The 21,497-nt window shown below is 44.9% G+C and overlaps 1 protein-coding gene across 1 annotated transcript in view; it reads left to right on the top strand.

Annotated features, from left to right (window-relative positions):
- The first annotated feature begins 1,895 nt into the window (after positions 1-1,895).
- Positions 1,896-21,497, top strand: part of LOC124072358 (estrogen receptor beta-like) — a 92,534-nt gene continuing 72,932 nt past the window's right edge. Inside the window, exon 1 of the mRNA XM_046413751.1 lies at positions 1,896-1,914. The gene's annotated coding sequence lies outside the window, so the exon portion shown is untranslated. The remainder of the gene's footprint in view (positions 1,915-21,497) is intronic.

The following is a 21,497-nucleotide window of genomic DNA, read 5'->3' as shown; positions in this document are numbered from 1 at the left end:
TTGTGTAACAGTGCAGGTTACACGATCACATCTGACCTGAGGCTTTTGTTGGTGGACCCCTTCATCAAAACAAAACACGAGACACAACCAGCTGAAAATCACTTGACACTAACTAGCTAAACCTTTTCAATGTTTCCAGTTGACTTGTATGACAATGCGAAACCCATAAAAGGGTTTTAAACATTGACTTCGTTGATGTGTGCGTGATCTCAACACAGGTGAAAAGCAGCATCTTAAGGTCGATGATAGCATCGCTCTTGTACTGCGGGGAGGAGCTAGCCGATGTTAGCTAGTCCTGGCAGTACAGTAAAACACTGCACAGACGTTTGGAAGGAAAAACTTTGTGCTTGGACAAGCACAGTGAAGGCTTTTGTAAATCAGGTATTTTCAAACAATGTGTTTTACATAGTCAGGACAGAACTACTAACGTTAACCGATAGTGTAGCATCAAGCGGTGAGGTTATAATGATGTCTCAGTCCTGAATGGTGCTTTTTACAACATCACCTGTTAATATGCTAACTCTCAGCCTTAGCAGAAACACTAAATGTTAGGTGTTTGTATGTTAGCTAGCCTTTCATGCTAACAATAACCAATAGCGGCTCACATTAGAGAAGGTGAACACTCAATAAAACTGTAAACTTAACTGTTGCATAACAAGTATGATTAAAATAAAAGACCTTTAAAAGCCTATCTGCTCTTTAAAAATGATTTTTACAAAATCTGTTGTTGTTTCTAAACTTTAAATTCATTAGCTTATAAAATCTAGTCTAAATTCCCTCTGTATTGTCCAGGCAGCCAATCAGCCATCTCTCTGCCTCCCGCCTCATTTAGCGCCAGGCCAATGAGGTGATGCCTTCGCGTGCCTCCATCTGCCTCTTTAATGACACTCTGGGAAATGATTAACATCGGTCGGCTCTGCGTGAAAGCCTTCGAGCAGCTGTGTTGGATAACCGTAATGCTTGGTGAGACGTTATATGTGTCGTGCTGTGTGTTCATTAACCCAGCAGTTGTTCTGGGAAGAATGGGAAACGTGTCTGGAATCCTGGATGGCGCAGCGCTCGGGTCACATGTTTGTTCACCGCACGATTGCTGACCTGCTAGGAGAGAAGTACAATGAAGGAAACGGGGAGATGATGGCCAGCAGAGGCTTTAGGATCGCATGTCATCCAACAATGCAGCATGTAAGCTGACGCCACATTCTGTAGGAGCTGCTTATGGTGAAGGCTGTCGGTCCACACGGCTTCATAGTTTCCATGCTGCATGTTGGCCTGAGCATCACCATGAAACGAATGAATGAATTCAGCATCTGAGCTCAAAGGTTCGCTCTTAACACTTGAAATTGCTAGATGACAAAATAATCTCACCACAAGGTCCATTTAGCAGCTGCTAATGTGAATTAATCCTTAATGTTATGTACTTTAAGGAATATTTATCACGTGTTCATTGTCTTTTGGAGCTTTCGAATTGTGTTGTGTTGGCACAGTCGGAGCAGAAAACCCACTCAGTGACCTAATTATGTGTTTTTATGACACAAGTGCAAAGTTTCTCTAACATTTTATCCATTTGTAGCCAACATTTTTGACAATGGAAGGAAACAGGTGACGTCAGGTGATGTCAGCTTGTTTTCTCAGGACTTCAGCCATGGACGGCTGTCAGAAATACAACCTCATCAGTTACATTTGAAGGCAGCATCAGGCAGTCACTCATTGGCTGTCTTGGTTGTCACTCATTCAGGTGTGGTCTTTCATTGGCTATCTTCAGGTCACATGGTGTCAGGTTTGCCAATGAGCAGCAAAACTCTCAACAAGCTGGTGACGGACATGAGAAGGTTTCAGGAAGTTACTTGTGTTTTCTTAGCCAAAATAAACGTGTGAAGAACACGGCTGAGAATTCCTGAGATGTGCTAAACTTTGGTGAGTTTTGGTGGAGTTTCATTTTCATGTTGGTTTTTTGATGGCTGCCAAAATTGGTTGCTTATTTGTCTGTGAAAAATGTAAGAAGCTGAAGGTTTTTCCCACCTGGTGTTTTCAGTGCAGACGATGTGTGTTGTTATAAATGAAGTGTTTTGTTCAGCCAACCTTTTGGAAATGCAAGTTTAATGCTGATGGCTACAGCATTGACTGACAATCAGGCTTCACTAAACTCATGTCCTGAGTTTAGTAAACACAGCAGGTGATTGTACTGACTGCCGTACGCTCTTTAATGCTCTTTTCTCGCACTTCTGGTCATTTCTCTCTTGTAATATTGTTCTGCATTACGTGAATCCTCCACTTTCATACCAAAGATGCAATGACTGAGCCGACGCAGTAGCCGTGACTCGGATCGGATCTGAGCCTTTGTGATTGGAAGGTCGCTGGTTCGATTCCGGGCAGGAAAAATTGGTGGTGGTGGAGTGATAATGTCCCTACCCGCCATTAGCCAGCTGATGTGCCCTTGAGCAAGGCACTATGTGCTCCCCGGGCGCTTGGTGCAGCCCACTGCTCCTGTGTGTTTCACTGGATGTTGCATGTTGTGTGTGTGTGTTTCAGTCAGTGGTGGGTTAAATGCAGAGAAGTAATTTCCCAGTTTGGGATTAATAAAGTAACTTAAATGAAATGAAATGCAATACGTCCTCCTCGGTATGGACCAGTTTATGTGACAGTGAAGCAAGAGAGGCAAACATTCAGCATCAGTTTCTTGTCTCCTGGATGGCAAGCGGCTACATGCTTTAATCCTAAATCCAACTACACGCTTGGACAACACTAACTGATGTGTAAAACCTGATGACAGGACATCATGGTTTCACGCTTCATTTGATGCTTGTCCTCCTGGACCAATCAAACGACCAACACAAAGCGGTGTCCGTGGTGACACGATGAAGGCTTGGCTTGATGTTTAACTTAAGGTTTACGTCGCTTCACCGTCGACGCCAGCAGCCGCTGCAGGGCTCTCGAAGTCTCGTTAGGCCAACACGTCATGCTGCAGCTTTTCTGCTGCTTGACGCCAAAGGAAACTTACAAGGTGCGTGTTCTCGTTACCAGTCACCTCGTTACTGTCACAGCGCCGGCTCACATGCTAATGTAAGAAGCGTTTTACACTCACAACAAAACCTGCAGCAGCTGGAACATCCTCAGTCTGCCAGGAGGCCTGTTTGTCTTCCAACATGCATCATTAGAAAGGTGGACTACCTGTAAATAACACACCTGTGACACAGAAAAGGACAAACGTGGCATTTTTCCACTTGTCCCAGCTGATTTGTGGATGGGTGGCAGACAGCTGAACCAAGCGTGGTAGAAGTGTGGTAAATCTGAACATATTTATTGTCATATTTCATGGCAAAAGAGCATAGACTCTGCATTGTGTGGACATTTTCCATTGAGGAAGTGCTGACGGCACCATCTATCTGTGCAGTGATGTCACGAAGGGCACTCTGTATCACAGCAGCCAACGCATCTCAACTGGCATATAAAACACTTAGCCTGCAGCAGGAGGATCTCATCAGAGGTCCAAGTAGACCAGAAATGTCCACCGAGTTCCTCCCTCCGGTTTGTCTGGTTTAGTCTTTTCACGATGCTGAAATGTGACGGATCTAACAAGGGTTTCCTCACCTTTAACAGAAACAGCTGCAGTCTGTGTGACTGAAACGAAGAGCAGCAGTTATTTGTTTGTGCGTTCACACTGTGGTCATTTCATAGGAGAAGGTTTAGCAGCGAGGACTCTCAGCTCGTATCTTTACTGTCTTACTGGCTTCTTTCAGGCCAACAGTGAGGTAACAGAGTGAATATGGAAAGTCCTTAAACTTTACACACTCTGCTCAGATGCCTTCAGCTTCGGAGTGAACATAAATAACAATACATGGTCATGATTACGCCTCAGATGTACAGTGAAACGGCTCGAGTGGGCGAGGTTTCCGAGCGGTGCCAGCCTCCCGGTGAAATCCGCGGTATTCCCTGACCTGCTGCTCTGGCGCCACTCGGCTTCCAAACACAATGACCCAGATACAAAGAAGCCGGGAGGCTCAACGACTTTCCCCAGCCTCCTCCTGCTTCTCACACACACCCTGTTCCCACACAAACCTCAGTCCACACACACACACACACCTGCTTTCACCGGATCACCAGCAGCCTGCTTCAGTCTCCCACACACACACACTCCAGCGATGATGAAATACTGCCACAACCACCAGAGCTGGTCCCGCTGAGTCTCAGTATCCAGATCACGTCCAAAACCTGCTCAGACCCAGACTGTCAGAGAACTGGTGCAAGTTTGAAAGTGAATTCTGGCTAAATGAAATGCATTAGCAGCAAAACGTACTCAAACACGAGCGACAGCACTGGGCATGTGGACATTTACTGAAACGGACCCCTGAGAGACGTTTAGGAGGACGAAACGTGACGAAGCAGGTCAACATGCAGCCGTTAATACGACGGGAGAAATTCCTTCGTGCTCAGCCTCTCTGCTGTTTCTGCTCTGTTGTTCAGTGTGGAATTTCATTTGGATTGCTTGTGTTTTGCATTTATTCTTTCCTCTATCAGCTTTTGCAGTGCAGTAGCACACTTTTGATTCTGGTCCAAGAAATCTGACTTTTCACCAAATAGCTGACTCGGTTTTGTTGTATCTTTGTGTGCATGCAAGACTTTCGGGCCACAGATTACCTGCTGGTCGTTTTGAACCACATGTCTGAAGGAGCTGCTAACCCCAAAGGAATTCGATGTCTTTAGTCAGCAGAAGAAGAATAAACATGAGCTTCTTGAAGGGCCCCGTGTCAGGTGAACCTGATAGGATCATCGGATAGCGTCGGATAGCACACGCAGGCTCATCGCTCGACACCATGAAAGGCGGAGGCGAGGGGAGACTTGCTCATGTATAGGGAGACGGGCAGGGAGAAGCAGGAATGCTCGGCGGAGCTCCTGAGGACAGCAGGAGAGCCGGATTCCTCCTCGGAGCGACCACGCCTCAGCCTCTCAGCTGGCGGCGAGCCCTCCGACTCCTCCCAGGGTTAGGGCCAAGTCCACATGTTCAAACGGAGATGAAAGGCCCCCGGTAGGAAGGTTGTCGGTGCCAATACCAACCGCCTGCCAAGTAAGCCCTGCTTAGCGGCTCTCTCCCAGATGTTCCTGACACTGAATATCGTGCTGCTCGCCTCCCCCCGGGGACGAGGAGGGAGCCTCCGCTTGACCCCTTCACATCAAAGTGTGGAGGAGGACTCAAAACAATGAGCACTTCCAGAGAGGGAAGGAGCGAAAGTTTTGTGTGTGCACAGAGAGTGAATCAATGATTTAGGAGGCTAAGAAGTGGGTTGGGCTCCTGATCTGAAGAGCTGACATTAATGTCCTGTGGGTATGTGTTCAGAGAGCGCACAACAGGCCGACGCATACTTTGAGCCCACGCCTGCATCCCTGAGCTGAACATGTAATCCACACTGTGCTGCACATGCATGTAGAGGCTCCGCAGTGTGACGCTGTGTTAGAAGGAGAAGTAATAACATATTATTAGATTATTATCACTGATGCGTTTCTGCTCTGTCTCTCAGAAATTGCGTTTGTGTCTCTCTAAATGGTTTTCATAATTACGCTGTGGTGAAACATAATCGCTGCCATAATTGTTTCTTTGAATGAGTGTAAAAGTACATTTATCTGCCGCGGTGGAGTCGCGGAGAGGCGGTCCGGCTGGACGCGACAGCAGGGTTTGCCTCCTGTGGCTGAGCTGGAGAAGACGGTGAATTCAGTCTCAGACAAGCGCTCTGCAACGTCTCCCATTGGTTCGCTTTAAAGCTTCGAGTTGGGGACTTTGGCCATCTGTGGAGCCAGTGGGGACCGGGGGAACCAGGGAGGACCAGGAGAGGGACCAGAGGGTACCAGGGAGGACCAGAGGGGCCCGCTGGGACCAGAGGGGACCGGGGGAAGCAGGGAGGACAAGGGGGATCAGAGGGGACTGGAGGGACCAGAGGGTACCAGGGAGGACCAGAGGGGACCGGGGGAACCAGGGAGGACCAGGAGGGGGACCAGAGGGTACCAGGGAGGACCAGAGGGGCCCGCTGGGACCAGAGGGGACCGGGGGAAGCAGGGAGGACAAGGGGGATCAGAGGGGACCGGGGGAACCAGGGAGGACCAGAGGGGACGCTTCTGTCCTGACTGGATCTGACTGAAGCTAAAGACTAAAGCAAATCCTACTTTGTGGTCTGTTTCACTCCAAACAGGAGTATAATTTACAAAGCGACCATCATGCTGTAGGGAAAAGGACTGATAAACTCATTACAACAGTTTACTGAGGTCATTTCTCCTAAACTCATAAAATCCACATTATTTTTCTATTAATAACATTTCATGGATCAGATAACCAGATGGGTTAAACAAGAGTGATCAATAATGTCAATAATCGTTAGCTGCAGCCCTGCTTTATTGCTTAAGCTTGTGTTGAAGTGTTTGGGTAACTTTATCGACGGTGATGTCTTTATACCTTATAAACCAGTCAAATGTTTAGTTTGCAAAATCTGAATCTGCAAAGTAGCTTTAACTTTAGCTGTCAAATATTTGTAGGTAAAAGTACAGCACTGCCATCTGAAATGCAGTAGTGGAGAAGAAGGTATTAAGTTGCATAAAGTGGAATTATTTCATGGAAAACCAGCAAGCAGTAATTAAGTTAATTCACTGCACAACCACAAGTGCACCTCTGCTCTTTGCCTGATTAAAGGGCTGATAAAACTTTTCCAACACGAATCGTTTTCGAATGAGTAGGATTTTACTTTAATAACCCTCTATTGTATTTTATCAAAACATCTGAATAGCAGGCTCAGAACACTTGTTTAAGTGTTCAGGTGTTCAGTCAGAAGACACTGCAGCAGGCTGAGTAATTTCATTGCCTTTTGAAATCCGAAGAGTTTGACGCGGCACGCCTGGCTTACATGCACACCACCCAAGGCTACACATTTTTATAGACAAGCCTGAACTCAGAGAGGAACGCCGTAACTCTCAATATCACCTGCCTATTCATCACCACAAGTGGACTATTTCATGTCGCAGTTCTACTGCTCGCACATGATGAAAGACGAGGAGACGCTCGCACAGCCAGCGGAGGACAGCGGTTGTGTTCAGGGACAGTTTTCAGTGGGGCAGCCTGGATGGGAGCCTGGACGGGGACCTGGACGGGGGCCTGGACGGGGGCCTAGACGGGGGCCTGGACGGGGGCCTAGACGGGGGCCTAGACGGGGGCCTAGACGGGGGCCAGGACGGGGGCCTGGACGGAGGCCTGGACGGAGGCCTGGACGGGGGCCTGGACGGAGGCCTGGACAGGGGCCTAGACAGGGGCCTGGATGGGAGCTGTGGTCACTCTGGGTGGGGCAGAAATCATTATTATATGAACATAATAGTGGGTCAGAAAAGGAGAAAATGAGCTAAAGGTGCACTGCGAAACAATCAGATATGCAGTTTATTGCAGCTTTTATTCCCGCAGGACGTCACACACAAGCTCATAGTTGTGCAAACTACAAACTATGACCAAAGAAAAAAAATGTTGATGAAATCACCTGCTTAACTGGTGAAGCCATGACAGACGTGTCTGGGCTAAAAACGAGCTAATTCAGATTTACTTCAGTGTAGCCGGCGAAGCTGCTCCGGGTTAGCAGAAGGTCGAATCAGCACCAGACATTTATGCAGCACTTTAAAGCCTCTGATGTGCGTATTTAAATATAATTAAATAACTAATTACTCAGCATTATTAGTATGATTAGACTTGTTATGAGTAATGACGAACAGGCAGGGACAAGACGGGAAGGAGGCGTCCTGGACAGTAATGATTCGGGGCTTATTGCTGTCACGGCTCAGTGAATCGACAGGGTTACAGTAACACCTGTTACCATGGTTACCAGATGTTTTTTGACATCATTTCATTTAGGCCTTTGCGGGGCTCATACACTTCAGTCTGAAGATCTCGGTCAGCAAACCGTCGGCTCTCCACAGCTGACTGCAGGCGGGAGGTGAACAATGAAGTGAAGAAAGCAGCTCACCTGTGATCACCTGTTGGTTTACTAGACCTGTCAGGTGTAAAGTCAAGTCTGCAGAGCACGAATGAAACTCCAGAGGCGCTCATGTGTGTGCGCGCACCTAAAATGCATCGCGGGTGTGTTTCGACTGTGCAGAAAAGGTTCCTCCAAAACATGCCACAACAAAGTCCTTCCGACCGGCCGGCCAATAGGAAGGCCAGGCTTCACTGGTTGGTCGATGTGTTTGCGTAGTCGTGCGTGCCGCACTCCGTGGGTTTGAAAGCTCCATAAAACAACAAAACCAGCCTGAAGGTAAAAGGAAAAGTTCATCTGTGGTTCACGATAATAAACATCACATTCTGATGTGAGCACTCAAGTAAATATTATTTAAACCGGCGCGTTTGAAACCGAAATCTAAAAGAAAAAAAAACCCATTTTCATCAAAATGAATCTAACATGTTTATGTTTATTACAGAACAAGCAAAAAAAACACAATCAAAATGAATATAATATAAAATTAATGTTTAAAATATTTCACAGCAGATTTTGTATTATTTTACAATTAATTAATCCTGTTGATTAATACTTTCATTTAATGATTTTTTTAAAAAGCAATGTGTGTATGAATAATCTCTAAAATGTAAAGTGCACACACAAACATTAAGTTTTGAATTCATCCTATCATGTCAACAGAACTTTTCTTTGTGAAGTATTAAAGTTACACGTATGTAATAACAGTTTTAATGCAGAGATATGAAATATAAAACAAGTATTTGTGAAGATAATAATGAGAATATCAGATCTGACTGTGATGTACACCTCAGACTTTCTGACTCTTTCACTGTCTTCTCTTTCAGCCTGCGCACACACACACACACTCACACACTCTGATGACACGGGCGCGAGCGAGCCTTACGTCATGCCATTTGAACGCTGTGAGCTCGGGCCCCGGGGCCTTTGGGTTGAGACTGATGGACCCCTGTGTCATCAGTTGGCCGGAGGTGCAACAATAAGGTGTAAAGCTGAGATTAAGTCCCAACTCAGCTCTCATTATGAGTGAGCACGTCAGCCCTCGTCAGCCCCCGTCAGCCCCCGTCAGCCCCCATCAGCCCCGTCAGCCCCGGTCAGCCCCGTCAGCCCCCGTCAGCCCCCATCAGCCCCCGTCAGCCCCGTCAGCCCCCATCAGCCCCCGTCAGCTGCGGCTCCACGGGTTTCTGCTGGTTCAGTCTCTCCGCGTGTTTGACTCCGTCGTCGGTCTTCTCCCACTCCGGTTGAAGTGTCAACACGCGGCCTTTCAGCCCGAGCCAGCACTTTCTGTCGGTGCCACCTTCGAGTTCTCGCTCCAGCGCTTGTTATTCAGCTGTAACATGTCTCACCTGAGGCAGAGGAGCCATCCCATAATGCTCCTCAGACACTGAAGATCCAGGCTGTACATGTGCCTGATCTGATATCTGAAAGCTCAACCCAACAAAGAGATGCAGAAAAGACAAACAGACAGAAAACAACAACAAAGAGACACGAAACAACCGAAAAGAAGCACGAAACAACCACAAAGTGATGCAAAGTGACTACAGAGAGACACACTAACTACAAGAGACGCAAAGGGAACACAAGGGGACACAAAGTGACCTCAAATGCAAAGACAAAGACATGCAAAGCAGCGAGAAGGAGTCGCAGAACGACCACAAAACGGTGGAAGAAGATGCATGGATGCAAACGAAGCTCTCTTTTATACATTCCAGGCTGATCATTAGAAAGCTCCCTCAGGATTTTAGAGGAGCTGAACTGGCATTTTAAAGCAAACGTGTTGAGATCTGCCTGTTTCAGAGTGCAGAGAGTTTGGCAGAGAGAGAAGTGACCTTAAAGCTGCCGTCAGGTGAGAACGTTCTCACTGCAGGTCGGATGATTTGTGGCATCCATCCACTAGCATTGAAGGATTAATCATTTGTCTTTGGGCTGAGGAGGCTGTGAACACGATGTAAGGCTGCCAGTCCACGGTTGCTGCTGTCCTGTTTCTGCAGCAGGTCCACACATGTCCTGAATTTATACTGCAGAACGTGAGACTGCTCAAAAAGATACTGTATATTCAGCCTCCAGCAGGGCAGAAACAGACCCGAGGATCTTGTCTTACCATAAGAGGCCTCATATGGTCACCAGCACATGTTTAGGTTAGCATTTGAGTTTGTTCCCTGATCCATTTGGACTCGAGCCTTGAAATCGTCACAACAAAAGCCAAATCAACATCCATGATGTGACTTTTATACACAAAAACAGCGAGAGTTATGATAAACATGTCGTTTCTGATGGTTAACATCTGACATCTGTGTCCCTCTGGTGTCCATCTGAGACGCACTGAAAACACACAGATTGATGTGCTGATGAAAAGGTACAAACTGTACTACACCAGTACATACAGTACTACAAAATGTACAGCAGAGTAGAGGGTCAGGAGGCACTCGAGACCAAGAGACTATGATAAGACTCCGAAATTGAAAATTAATTCCACCTCATTTATAGTTCTGCTAATGTGGCAAATTCACAAGTGTGTACCTGAAACCAACATACTGTGTCATGCTACTATGATGAGGTAAACCTTGACAAAGCATGCTAGTTTGGTCCTGGATTTAATATTTAAGTTATTTAAGTGCAGTATAACACAAACTATAAGGACAAAAGTATTGGGACATCACACCAACAGGGACTTTAATGACGTCTCATTGTAAACACACAGACAGCTTTGCAGCTCTAACAGCTTCCACTCTTCTGTGAAGGCTTTCCACAACATGTTGGAGTGTTTCTGTGGGAATTTGTGCCCATTCATGCAGTAGAGCATTTGTGAGGTCACACACTGATGTTGGACCAAAAGGCCTGGCTCACAATCTCCGTTCCAGTTCATCCCAAAGGTGTTGGATGGGGTTGAGGTCAGGGCTCTGTGTGGGCCAGTCAAGTTCTTCCACACCAAACTCATCCAACCATGTCTTTATGGAGCTTTGCTTTGTGCACTGGGGCACAGTCATGCTGGAATAGAAAAGGGCCTTCAACAAACTGTTGCCACAAAGTTGGAAGCATAGCATTGTCCAAAATGTCTTGGTGTGCTGAAGCATTAAGATTTCCCTTCACTGGAAGTCAACCAACTCTTCAAATTAGGTCACTGATTAACAATCAGTTCTTGAGGAGATGGCACCTTCAGTGTTTTATAATTCCTTGAAATTATTTTACTTCGCTAAATGTAAAGAAGACTTTTCATCATTTTGAAATCAAGAAATTCCCTGAATTTTGGAGGGGTTTGCAATTTCCTCCAGCCTTTTGTTCAAACTATTGCTCTTTTATGCATGTTTACTCAGATACTTGTGGCAAGTCAAAATTGCTTCACTTCATTTCTCTTGCATGTGAAGTCTGGTCCAGAACTTCTGAGTTCTTTTTAGCATATTTTCATCAATGACACGAGTCAAAACTTGTAACATCCCAAAATCATACTGTTCTGTCCAAACTCTACAAGCAGCATCCTCATGGTCACCTCTAGCTGGGATGATTTCAACAGGATGCAAAAGTTCTTAAAAGCAGTTCTTCAAAACACACCAGATGAGCCTTCAGAACATACGAGAGCTTTATTGTTGCAGTGAAGTGAGGCTTTGAGACTGTGCGGTGGAATGCAGTGAATCTTACCAATCACTGACTGTGAAGAAATCTTTGTTGAATCATTCTTGATGACTCTCAGATATGGTCGTTTTGCGATTTTTCTATGAACACGTAAGAGCTGAGGTTGAGTTTAAGAGATGCTCTGTGTAATCTTCACCAAGCATTAAGTTTGTTTCATCAGGAATCACTTATAATCAATGACTCACTGGGCTTGTCGCGCCAGCCCTGAATGGTTTACCATCAAGGTGGGGTTTGCCTATTTGTTGTTTTTTGCTCTGACTAACATGGCACCTGCACTCGTGCAGTCGGTTTGCCAGACTGCTGAATAATCTATAACTGTGGCCACAGCAGCTGTCAAAGTAGAGGAAAAGTGGTGTTTAAACATGGTTCAACCTGACAGGGGAACACAACCGGCATACAAATCTTGTCCTCTCTGGGCCTCGGCTTTGATGTCCAACAGCAAGAGCAGACCTGTGTTTTTCCACCCTGCCAGTGAAACCAAAGACCTCCGTGGATTTTGGGGAGGCGGTTGGTGACTCTGTTCCGCTGACCTCGACTTAGAAAAAGCCTTTGAACTGAACACCTCTTGTCCTCCGCACTAGTGCTGGTCCTGGATGGGTGGAAGGATGGATGGATGACGGCTGGGACGGATGGCTGCTCTTGAAAAGAGAGGTTCACTGCTCTTCAGAGGTAGCTGAGCTGAGACGACAGCAGCAAGCGCTAAGTGGCTCCTGTGAAGAGGCCTTCAGACGTCCAGACGGAGGTTAATGGGCCACTTCACTCCTGAGTTTCCAGGTCAGATCTCAAGATAGGCATGAGCTCCGTGACACGTACAAGCCACAACCCACCCGACCACCCTCAGCTCGGGCCGGAGGGGGGAGACGCTGCCTTCCTCTTGTTAACATTTCCATTCATGTGACTCGCACACTGTAGTAGCGCTTTTAAAATAGTTCTTTTCACATAAATTGGTCCAACTGCTGTAACGGCTGAAGTCCAAACGAGTCAGTTGCCACGAACATTTGCATCATAAAGGAAAATGCTCTTCATTCCAGTCATATGCTCATGACCACGGAAGCTGCATGTTGTATCCCCTCTTTAACTAAAACCAACAGGTTTTCTGGTCCTGTACATTTCACAGATACCAAACAGTAGTTTTTGGCAAATCATGACTTCCTGTTTCAGGTTTCGCAGACTTTTAGTGCAGCATAAAGTTCACACATCTAACAATTACATTATTAGCAATATTTTTTTAATCAATTTGATTTTTTTCCAACCACAAGCCACAAGTCAACTCTGAATAAAATGTTGATTTTCTGTGTTTTAAATATCTGGTCCATCTGTTGCCTGGTGCTGATTTCTGCCCGTCTTTACTATCCATTACTTTGAGTGTTGCAGGACTTTTTTGTACTACTGCAATATTAATCACTGTGTGTCCTGGCTTCACTTAAAAGCTCAGAATATTGAGTCAGAGTTTGCTCACATGCACCAACATTTTCTGTATCAAGGAATGCAGTTTCTGTCCCGTGTGGTGGAACATTCAGGTTCAGATCTTTTCTGCGTGTTTGCATCCGCGTTTCGCTGCTGCTTCTGCACAGAAATAACTGTCACGCATCGTCTAACTGCAGTGGAATTTTAATGTCTCTTGTAAATGGATCCATGTGACATAAATCATCATACCTTACTGCTTCAACGTGGAAACGTGGAACCTGAACATCCCGGTTTTTGTGCAGAAGCGTGCTTCAGAAGACGGACACAGCAGCGCATGTAAATCAGGGCATGTTTCTGTACTTCCTGTGTGACTCCTCACCGCCCCTGCAGCCGTACAACACCTCAGCCTGGCCGGTGCAGGCGGGTCGGCATGTTGGCCCGCACTTCAAAGCCTCAACCAAAGTCTGACGGGGAGATGGTTTGAGTCCCAGATGCTTCTCGTGGAAGTCCAGCAGAGTGCCAGGAGACAGATCTGAATAACTGACATAGAGACAGACAGACAGTCCACAGATCCTGGTGTCTCCGAGCTGCCAGAGACTCTTCTCACCTCAGCGAAACTCAACTCTTATTTTAACACCACGATCAACACGGCGAGCTGGTAACATGAGAAGCAGACACTCACTGCAGACACGAGGTATGCAGATGGGAAATTTGGCCATTTTTTTTTCTTTTTTCTTTTTTGTTTCCAAAGCCAAAAATATTTTAAAGTTTCACTTTCAGTCAAATGTATTAGTTTGAACAGATGCTTCCACAACACTCCTGATCTTCCTGCACTTTTCTACGTAACTTAAGGTGCTTCATTGTGAGTAGACGTCTGCAATGCCTTTGAGTCCTGTTAAAAATCATGTCTGTGGAAGTAATAACAAGCACATGAACTAAAAATCTGCCTTGACCCAGAAACCCTTCAACATTTTATCGCATTGGTACGGAGAACGTGTTGTTTCTGATGTTCTGATTCATTTAAACCGATGAAAAATATTTTACATCACAATATAAACAGCTGCCCCCCGCTTCACAGCCCAAAGGATTTTGTCATCAATGTTGTGGGTGATTAGCGCCTCAATAGCTTCAGTGACATGTCTGGCTCCATTTGATATGAGCACATTGTTTGGCTGCAGCTCAGGTTTCAGGACGTTCACCTTCCAGATGCAGCTGGATGCGAGCTCTGCGGTGTTTCACCAGATAACACACACCTGCTTCTGATTCACACACACATGCTGAATCAGTGATGACCACTGGCTGCTCGGTCTGCTCGCCCTCTCAGAGAGACGTCCACAGCAGAGGAGGGCTGGATCCACTCATGAGGAGACGTGAAGGCTTTTATTTCAAAGCCTGATCCATTTTCAGGAATTCATCATGCAGCACTTCAAAGATGCAGATGATCAAACCCTTAAAAAAATGTTTGGATTTTGCTGGATGATGGCAGCTCCCATGATTTTCGTGCTTTAAGGCAAATGCGATTCTCATGTTGGCAGTCTGGATGGTTGTAGTGCACCTTTTGGAATAAAATGCAAACTGAAAGTACTGTGCAACAAAGCTGTAGGCTGTAAAGCAATGAGATGAAAGATGCTGACAAGATGTTTAAAAGTCAGTTGAAATATCTGTGGCTTCATCACGTCAAGCACACCTTTCACATTCCATGTAGCTTTCATATAGTTGCTTTCTCATGAAGCTCATCATTCAGTGTGGAAGCTTTCCGGATGATCTCTTTTGGGTGAAACTGGTGAACAGCAGTCATTTCTTGTTCTGCTGTGAGAAACTTTTGCAAATTTGCTTGTGAAAATATTTTTTAACTTCAAAATTGTGTCACACTGAGACTCCTAGCTTGGATTTGCGTTTGAACTTCTTGCATCCACCCTGTTGAAGCGGTGCAGCTCCGGACTCAGTGACACGCACACTGCAGCTTTATTGTTCCATGTGTGAATCCCGTCAAACAGGAAATAGCTACCAGATCCTTGTGGCGAGGAGTGAAAACATTACAAGCCATGGTGGCAGCATACCTCCTCCGATGCCGACTGCTGTTAACAGCCGGAGGCCGAGCGTTAGCGTCGAGTGTCATCATCTGTCTTTTCCTTTTTACAGTGTTTAATGTGTTGAACTTCGACCACAGAGATTTCTGAGCTGATTTTTCAGCTCCACTCACAATCTCCCAGCTGTGGTGGAATGTAACTGAGTACATTTACTCGAGCAGTGTATGTACTGAAGAACAAATATGAAATACTTGTGCTTCAATTACTTAGATTTTATGCAAGTGAATATTTCTACTCCACTACATCTCAGAGGCAAATATTGTACTGTAGTTACTAGCTACTTTTCAGATTGCAACTGTTCATAGTCTTGCTGTCCACTGAAAACCACGTATCTCCAAATGAGCTGATTTTCAATGTAGCTGTGATAAACTATTTCTTTATGGGTGGACAGTTCCTCCTACTTCTTAAACCTGGGGTTGGTAACACAGTAGAAACCAGCAAGAATCGACTAGATTCTTCTTTTGGTTTTGACGGTGCAGCCGAGCGAGCGCCTGTCACAACCGTGAGCTCACAAGGCAGAAATTCTCCCTCGCAAACATGGTTTTGTGCTTCCGCTTGGTGTTCTGTTCCTTTGTCTCATATGCATGTGCTTGGTTTTTATGTATGTGTGTTTTGAGACAAGTTTAATTCCAATTTTGAGCTTTTGGGTGAGCTCCTGAATCTGTCGCTGCTGCAGCAACTCGTCTTCTGGCTAATGGCTATCGTTGTCATCGCCAACCATATCCAACTTCCTCATGTCTCATTCACATTCAAGAAAACACCTTAAAACATCAGAATGAATGTAAACAGCAAACATGGCTATTGTTAGCAAGCTAGTTAGCCAGTTAGCTGTTAGCATTGGGGGATTTTAGCTGCATTTCCTCTGCCGTTATTGTGCGAGTGACTTGCTAATAGCTTTAGCTTGATTAGCTGGACGACAGCAGAAGCCAGTTTGACCACAGTATGGCAGTGATTTACAGTGTCTCCAACGAGGACTCAAGAAGATATTAATCCAAAAACACCACGTACTCTGCTTACATAGTAGAGGACTTGAGTAAATGTACTTTGTTACTTCGCTTCACTGGTTTCAGTTAAACTTTCTTGGCCATGTGTGAAAATTTCAAACACGCAAAGCTGAGAAAGCTGACAAATACCAGTCAGAGAAGAGTCAGTGTGTGTGTGTGTGTGTGTGTGTGTGTGTGTGTGTGTGTGGATAATGTGCCATACCTGATTATTCATGTTGTTAAGACAGTAGCCTGGCTTGAGGACTGCAGCAGCTGCTGTCTGTTGTGTGCGTCCCACAGCAGTTTGGCTGAGGTGATCTTCAGCTCATTGTACTGAACATCTGACCTGACTCACACACCCCCGACTAGACACGACTCATCATCATCATCACCATCATCATCATCATCACCATCACCATCATCACCATCATCATCATCATCATCAGCTCATCATGCGCACTTGTATATATTTTGTAAGCATTACCATCACATTGGAGGATGACCCAGCAACAGCAATTTAAGAGTCAACATGATTCATGAGCAAAACCAAAGCCAGAAGACAATGAGCAAAAACATGCGAATTACATTATTGTGGATACAAATCCAAATTAAGTCTAAAAAAGTAAAATAAAGCGTATTGTATCCTTTGATTTAACCTTTGTGGCCTTGGGACACCAAGACTTAACCAAGACTACTGGCCCAGATGCTGCCTCACCTCTGACCCCCTTCACGCATCACCCTGCCCAGAGAGCACATTCAAATTCTGTTGACTTTTTCCTAATTTGATGCACTGCGCTTAATTCCCTTATAGTTCCTTACACTGGACATTTTCAGACCTTTATCAGTTAGTCAGATAAAGCCAAGAGGAGGAAATCCCTGTTTGGTAAAACTGCTCATATGATGAGCTGATTATACGCTGATTCATATTAAGAGTTCACAATCCAGAAAGCTTGGGAACTTCTCTTTCAGCAAAACACCAGATATTGTTATTTGTACTCCTGGAAATGTATTTCCTTCGTGGGTAATCCAGTCATTGTTCAAACAAGTCATCATTTATTTATCTACTAATTAGTCTTGTCTTAACAAATATGCATCATGATGCATCAAAGTTAAGTGACGTAAACACAGTTTGGTGATCTACTGTGTGGGAACCAGCTTTTCTTTTCTTCCTTTATTTAATAGTGAGAAAACAGTAATTTGTTGTTTGCTTCTTTGAATCTGGTGAAACCATGACAAACTTTCTCAAGGGAATTCACCAAAACCACAGAATCACCTTCTGTTGCTTGTGCCGGAGACAAAACCTTATTAGTCACTTTCTAATCTTCAGATAAGAGAACAGTTTGGTGTCTCCGAAATTCCTTTTGACATCTACCAATTACTCTTTTTTCACGAATGGCCTCAGACTGGAACATCAACAACTCAAATACACCGAGATGATCCAGTGCGTGGGAGACGTGGTTTCGTATTTTATCATGGATTCTCCTTTCTTGATTTAATGATTATCCCTTCACAGGCTGGTGAAATGCAAACACAAACCTGAGAATTCTCATAACTCATTGCTCATAACTATTTTGGATGAATTATGGGCTGCAGCATCCACAGCATACAATGGAACTCATTTTTTGGTAGAAAGTCAGTCGTGATTGCCAACAGGAAGCCTCTAACAAGCCCTCTTGTCTGTGTCTTCACTTGAGTTGAGCAGGTGAGAGACAACATGTTGATCTCCACTGTTTATGAGGAGTGTGAATCAACTCTACAGCTACATGACTGACATCTTGGATCGCGTTCATTAAATGGTTTTGTTCAGCTGGTGCATTTCCATCTGAAGTGACATTTGTCCTGCTGGCTCTGTCGGGTACTGCAGCTTTGGAAGCTTACTTCACTGAGGGGATGCTCAAATGTTAAGTTTTAAACAACCTCTTTGGCACAGTCTTTGGGCTGAAGGTGCGGTCAGTGTTGTAAGAAGTCAAATCCTTTAAGGCACAAGCGGAACGAGGTATAATGAAATGAGTGCATTTAGAAAGAAGTGAAACTAAACCAAGCAGGTAGCCTTCAGGGCTGAAAAATGGTGACTGACTGTTTCACAATGGGTCTTCACAAACCTATGAGTGACGACTTGGACACAAGTCCAGACTTGATTTGTAATGCTGTCTTCTAATTAGTAGCTTCTACGTTTTCACCAGACACCAGAAAGTCATATTCATTCTGCCAGTTTCTTGCGCTCTTTTTATGAATGAAATGAAAGCATAAAACATGAACTACTCTGCATTAAATTAATTATTTACAATTAATCCATGACAAATCAATATTCCAAAATTTCTCATATTCCAAAACCCAAGCAGAACAACACGAAAACTGGGCTCATGCATAAGCTCAGCTTCTTTTGTGTTTTTGACTGGTTAAAACTTTGGATGCTCTAATTCATGCAAAGGAAAAAGCAAATCAAGTACGTGATGTTTATTCTGCTTTCTGCAGTCACATGGATCTTCACTGCACGTGACGAAAACTGGATGGAAAGACAAGCAACCTGAACACCAAAAGCCAATTGTTCACTGTGGTGCCACTGAAAGAAAAGTGCCAGTAAGTGCGAGTTTAAGAGAAAAAGCTGTTGACAGTAGGGGTCACAAAGAAGTTGGGAAATCCACCAGTCTGATATTTTGAGTCGGCATCCACAGACCAGAATGTCAACACTTGAAGCACGCGAGGGAATGCAGCATATTTTGATATATTTCTATGGAGTCCATATTAATCTGGTGATTACCCTCATGAAAACCTGCCAACACAAACCGCTGCAGCCAATGGACTCTGACTCAAGTCAAAACCACTTGATCTCTTGGTCTCTGATCCTCAATGAAAGAGAAGGACAACTCAGTGTGACAGAGTCTTACAAGTGATTAATTCTGTGAGGTGTGCTTCTTTGTTCCTCTTTTGAACCCTGCTGTCAGCGAGCCGAACTCTTCCCTGCCTAAACACGCCGCCTTCGCCGAGCCTACCGCTGCTTGTCTGGGCAAACAGCGGGCGAGCACGTTGAGACCGAGTGTGATACAGTGATGGGTGAAATACCTTGGCACAGAATAAACATCTTTTACACATAGCTGCAGGGGCCCATGCACTTTTGAGTGACTCAACAACAGAGCCTGCATGAGTGGGCGATTTGGCTTTTGCTCTCCGTCTTTGATGGAAAGGAGAGGCCACTGGCGGCACGCCCCTCTCTGAAGATCTCACCGGCAACTTCCTGTAAAGACCCTCCAAGAGCTGACACAGAGGAGAAGAAAAGAACAGCGCTCTAAATGCTCTGACCTTTCATTTGCCTTGACATACGGTTCTGCTGTATAAAAGGTCACATAATCCTCTCATTCATTCTAAAGAAGTTATCTTTCCAAATGATGAATGGCGTCAAAGCATTCTGCAAATGTCTATAGCATCGGAGGATGTTCAAGTGAATGTGGCACTTTAATCTGTGAAAAGTCACAAGATTAAAGATAGCGACGAAAAGGTCACGCTAAGAGACGAAAGCAGTGAGTTCCTGTACGTCCGTACTTTAAGCCAGTGTTACTAACTCTCTGTGGGCCACACACCACATGTTTGAACAAAGGACCAATAGGATTCTCTGCAGCTCAGTCTAATACACTCTTGTCTCTTGGATTTTTTTTTTTTTAGGAAAACTGATCAAACTGTTACTGTCAGTGTCTCACGTCCAGTGAAATCTTGCTACTCGCCTCAGTTACAACATCAGTGTCTCCGTTGGTCAAATAATAGTTGACTCCAGGTGTCCATCCAATTATCTTCACACACGAGATTTAAAGGTTAAATTCCATGCTCAGATGACTCAGATGCTTTGCAGAGACACTTGAAAGTGTGCATAGATGCACAGAAGACTTTGGAATTAGTTGTGCTGTCTTGGTTTAATTATAGTAAGCAAATAAAACAGCAGCTCATATGACTAGCAGAACTTATCTCAGTCCTGGTTGGACACATTGTGTTTCCAGGTCTGTGCGTACGTAGTCTCAGTCTCAGTTTCACTGGAAGGGAATTTCTTCAAATTTTGGAGTCCACCCAGACTCAAGGATGAGCTGATTAGATTTTGGTTGTCAGAAGTCCTGGTGACCTCACCTCCAGTTTTACCGCCGTGGTTTTACTGAAGACACAAAGACACACTGACAGAACAGCGCCGTCTTTCATTTTATTCCTCATTAGCCAACTGAGCAGATTTACAGCAAGACCCAGTCCAGTCTAGTTGGGTTTAAAGTAGAGGCCAGAAAGGGTTTTGTTAGTTTAATTATACTTTCACAGTAAATTTGATGGTTGTACTTGCAGTTGAAAAGCCAAACGTCACACTTTCTCTTCCACCATTGTTTCCGTCTCTTTGTCACTGAGTTCCCAGAGGAAGAGGTTAAAGTCAGGCTGCCGTGTGGTCCGGAGGAAAACGTTCCCACCTTTGTGCTGTCGGGATTCACAGGCCTCGCTCGGCCTCGGCTCCTCTCTCATGGCTTCTTCCACTCTTGTTCTCACACGTTGGTTTGGCTCAGAAGATTAATGGGCACTTCCTTCCACACAGCAGCGCGTCTGCTCTTTCCGGCGGTTTGGTCGGTAATCATCACCTCTCAGTTTCTGACGATGTGCGAAGCGTCGTGTCTGCATCATTTGTTTTAACTCCCTAACTTTTTAAATCTGGCAAAGATGGGGAGCAAGTGCAGTGCCAGAGGGAGTGTGTGTGTGTGTGTGTGTGTGTGTGTGTGTGTGTGTGTGTGTGTGTTTGTCTATACGAACAGTACATTTCAGCAGCTCTGAGTCTGTGTGTTAACATGTTTGTGCAAGCTCCATATTGTCTGTATAGTGTGTGTGTGTGTGTGTGTGTGTGTGTCTCAGGAAAAGTGTGGACGTGTTGTTGTAGGGGTTGTTCTTATGTCATCCAGATTATTATACAGTAGCTCTGCTTGGATAGGACACTGTGTGTGTGTGTGTGTGTGTGTGTGTGTGTGTGTGTGTGAGATCATGTGCTACAGTCCTATCTTTGTGGGGATCTGTTTAAATGTCAGAACTTGAGAGGGAGGACATTTTGAAACAAAGAAACATATTCTAAACAAAGCTACTTTTTGGAAAGTTAGGACATGTTGGACATGTTGGACATGTTGGACAGCGAAACGTATTTTTGGAAAGTGGGGACATTTTGATAAGACAGGAGAAATTGTGATTTGGGATTGCTTTGGGGAATAAGGTATATTTTGGAAAAGTAACAAGATACTTGGAAAAGAGGACAACAGGGATATTCCTGAATAGATTCAGGGTTACTCTAATCTTAATCTTAATGCTAATTGTGAGGTTTCAGGTACAAGGTTCGAGTAGAACACGGGCAGGGAACGCAGTATGCAGTTTCTGAACAGAAGTACTTTGTG

This window comes from Scatophagus argus, chromosome 15, assembly GCF_020382885.2.
Source record: "Scatophagus argus isolate fScaArg1 chromosome 15, fScaArg1.pri, whole genome shotgun sequence".
NCBI lineage: Eukaryota > Metazoa > Chordata > Actinopteri > Scatophagidae > Scatophagus > Scatophagus argus.
Note: the sequence above shows the minus strand (reverse complement) of the source record. Positions and strands in the feature narration are given on the sequence as shown.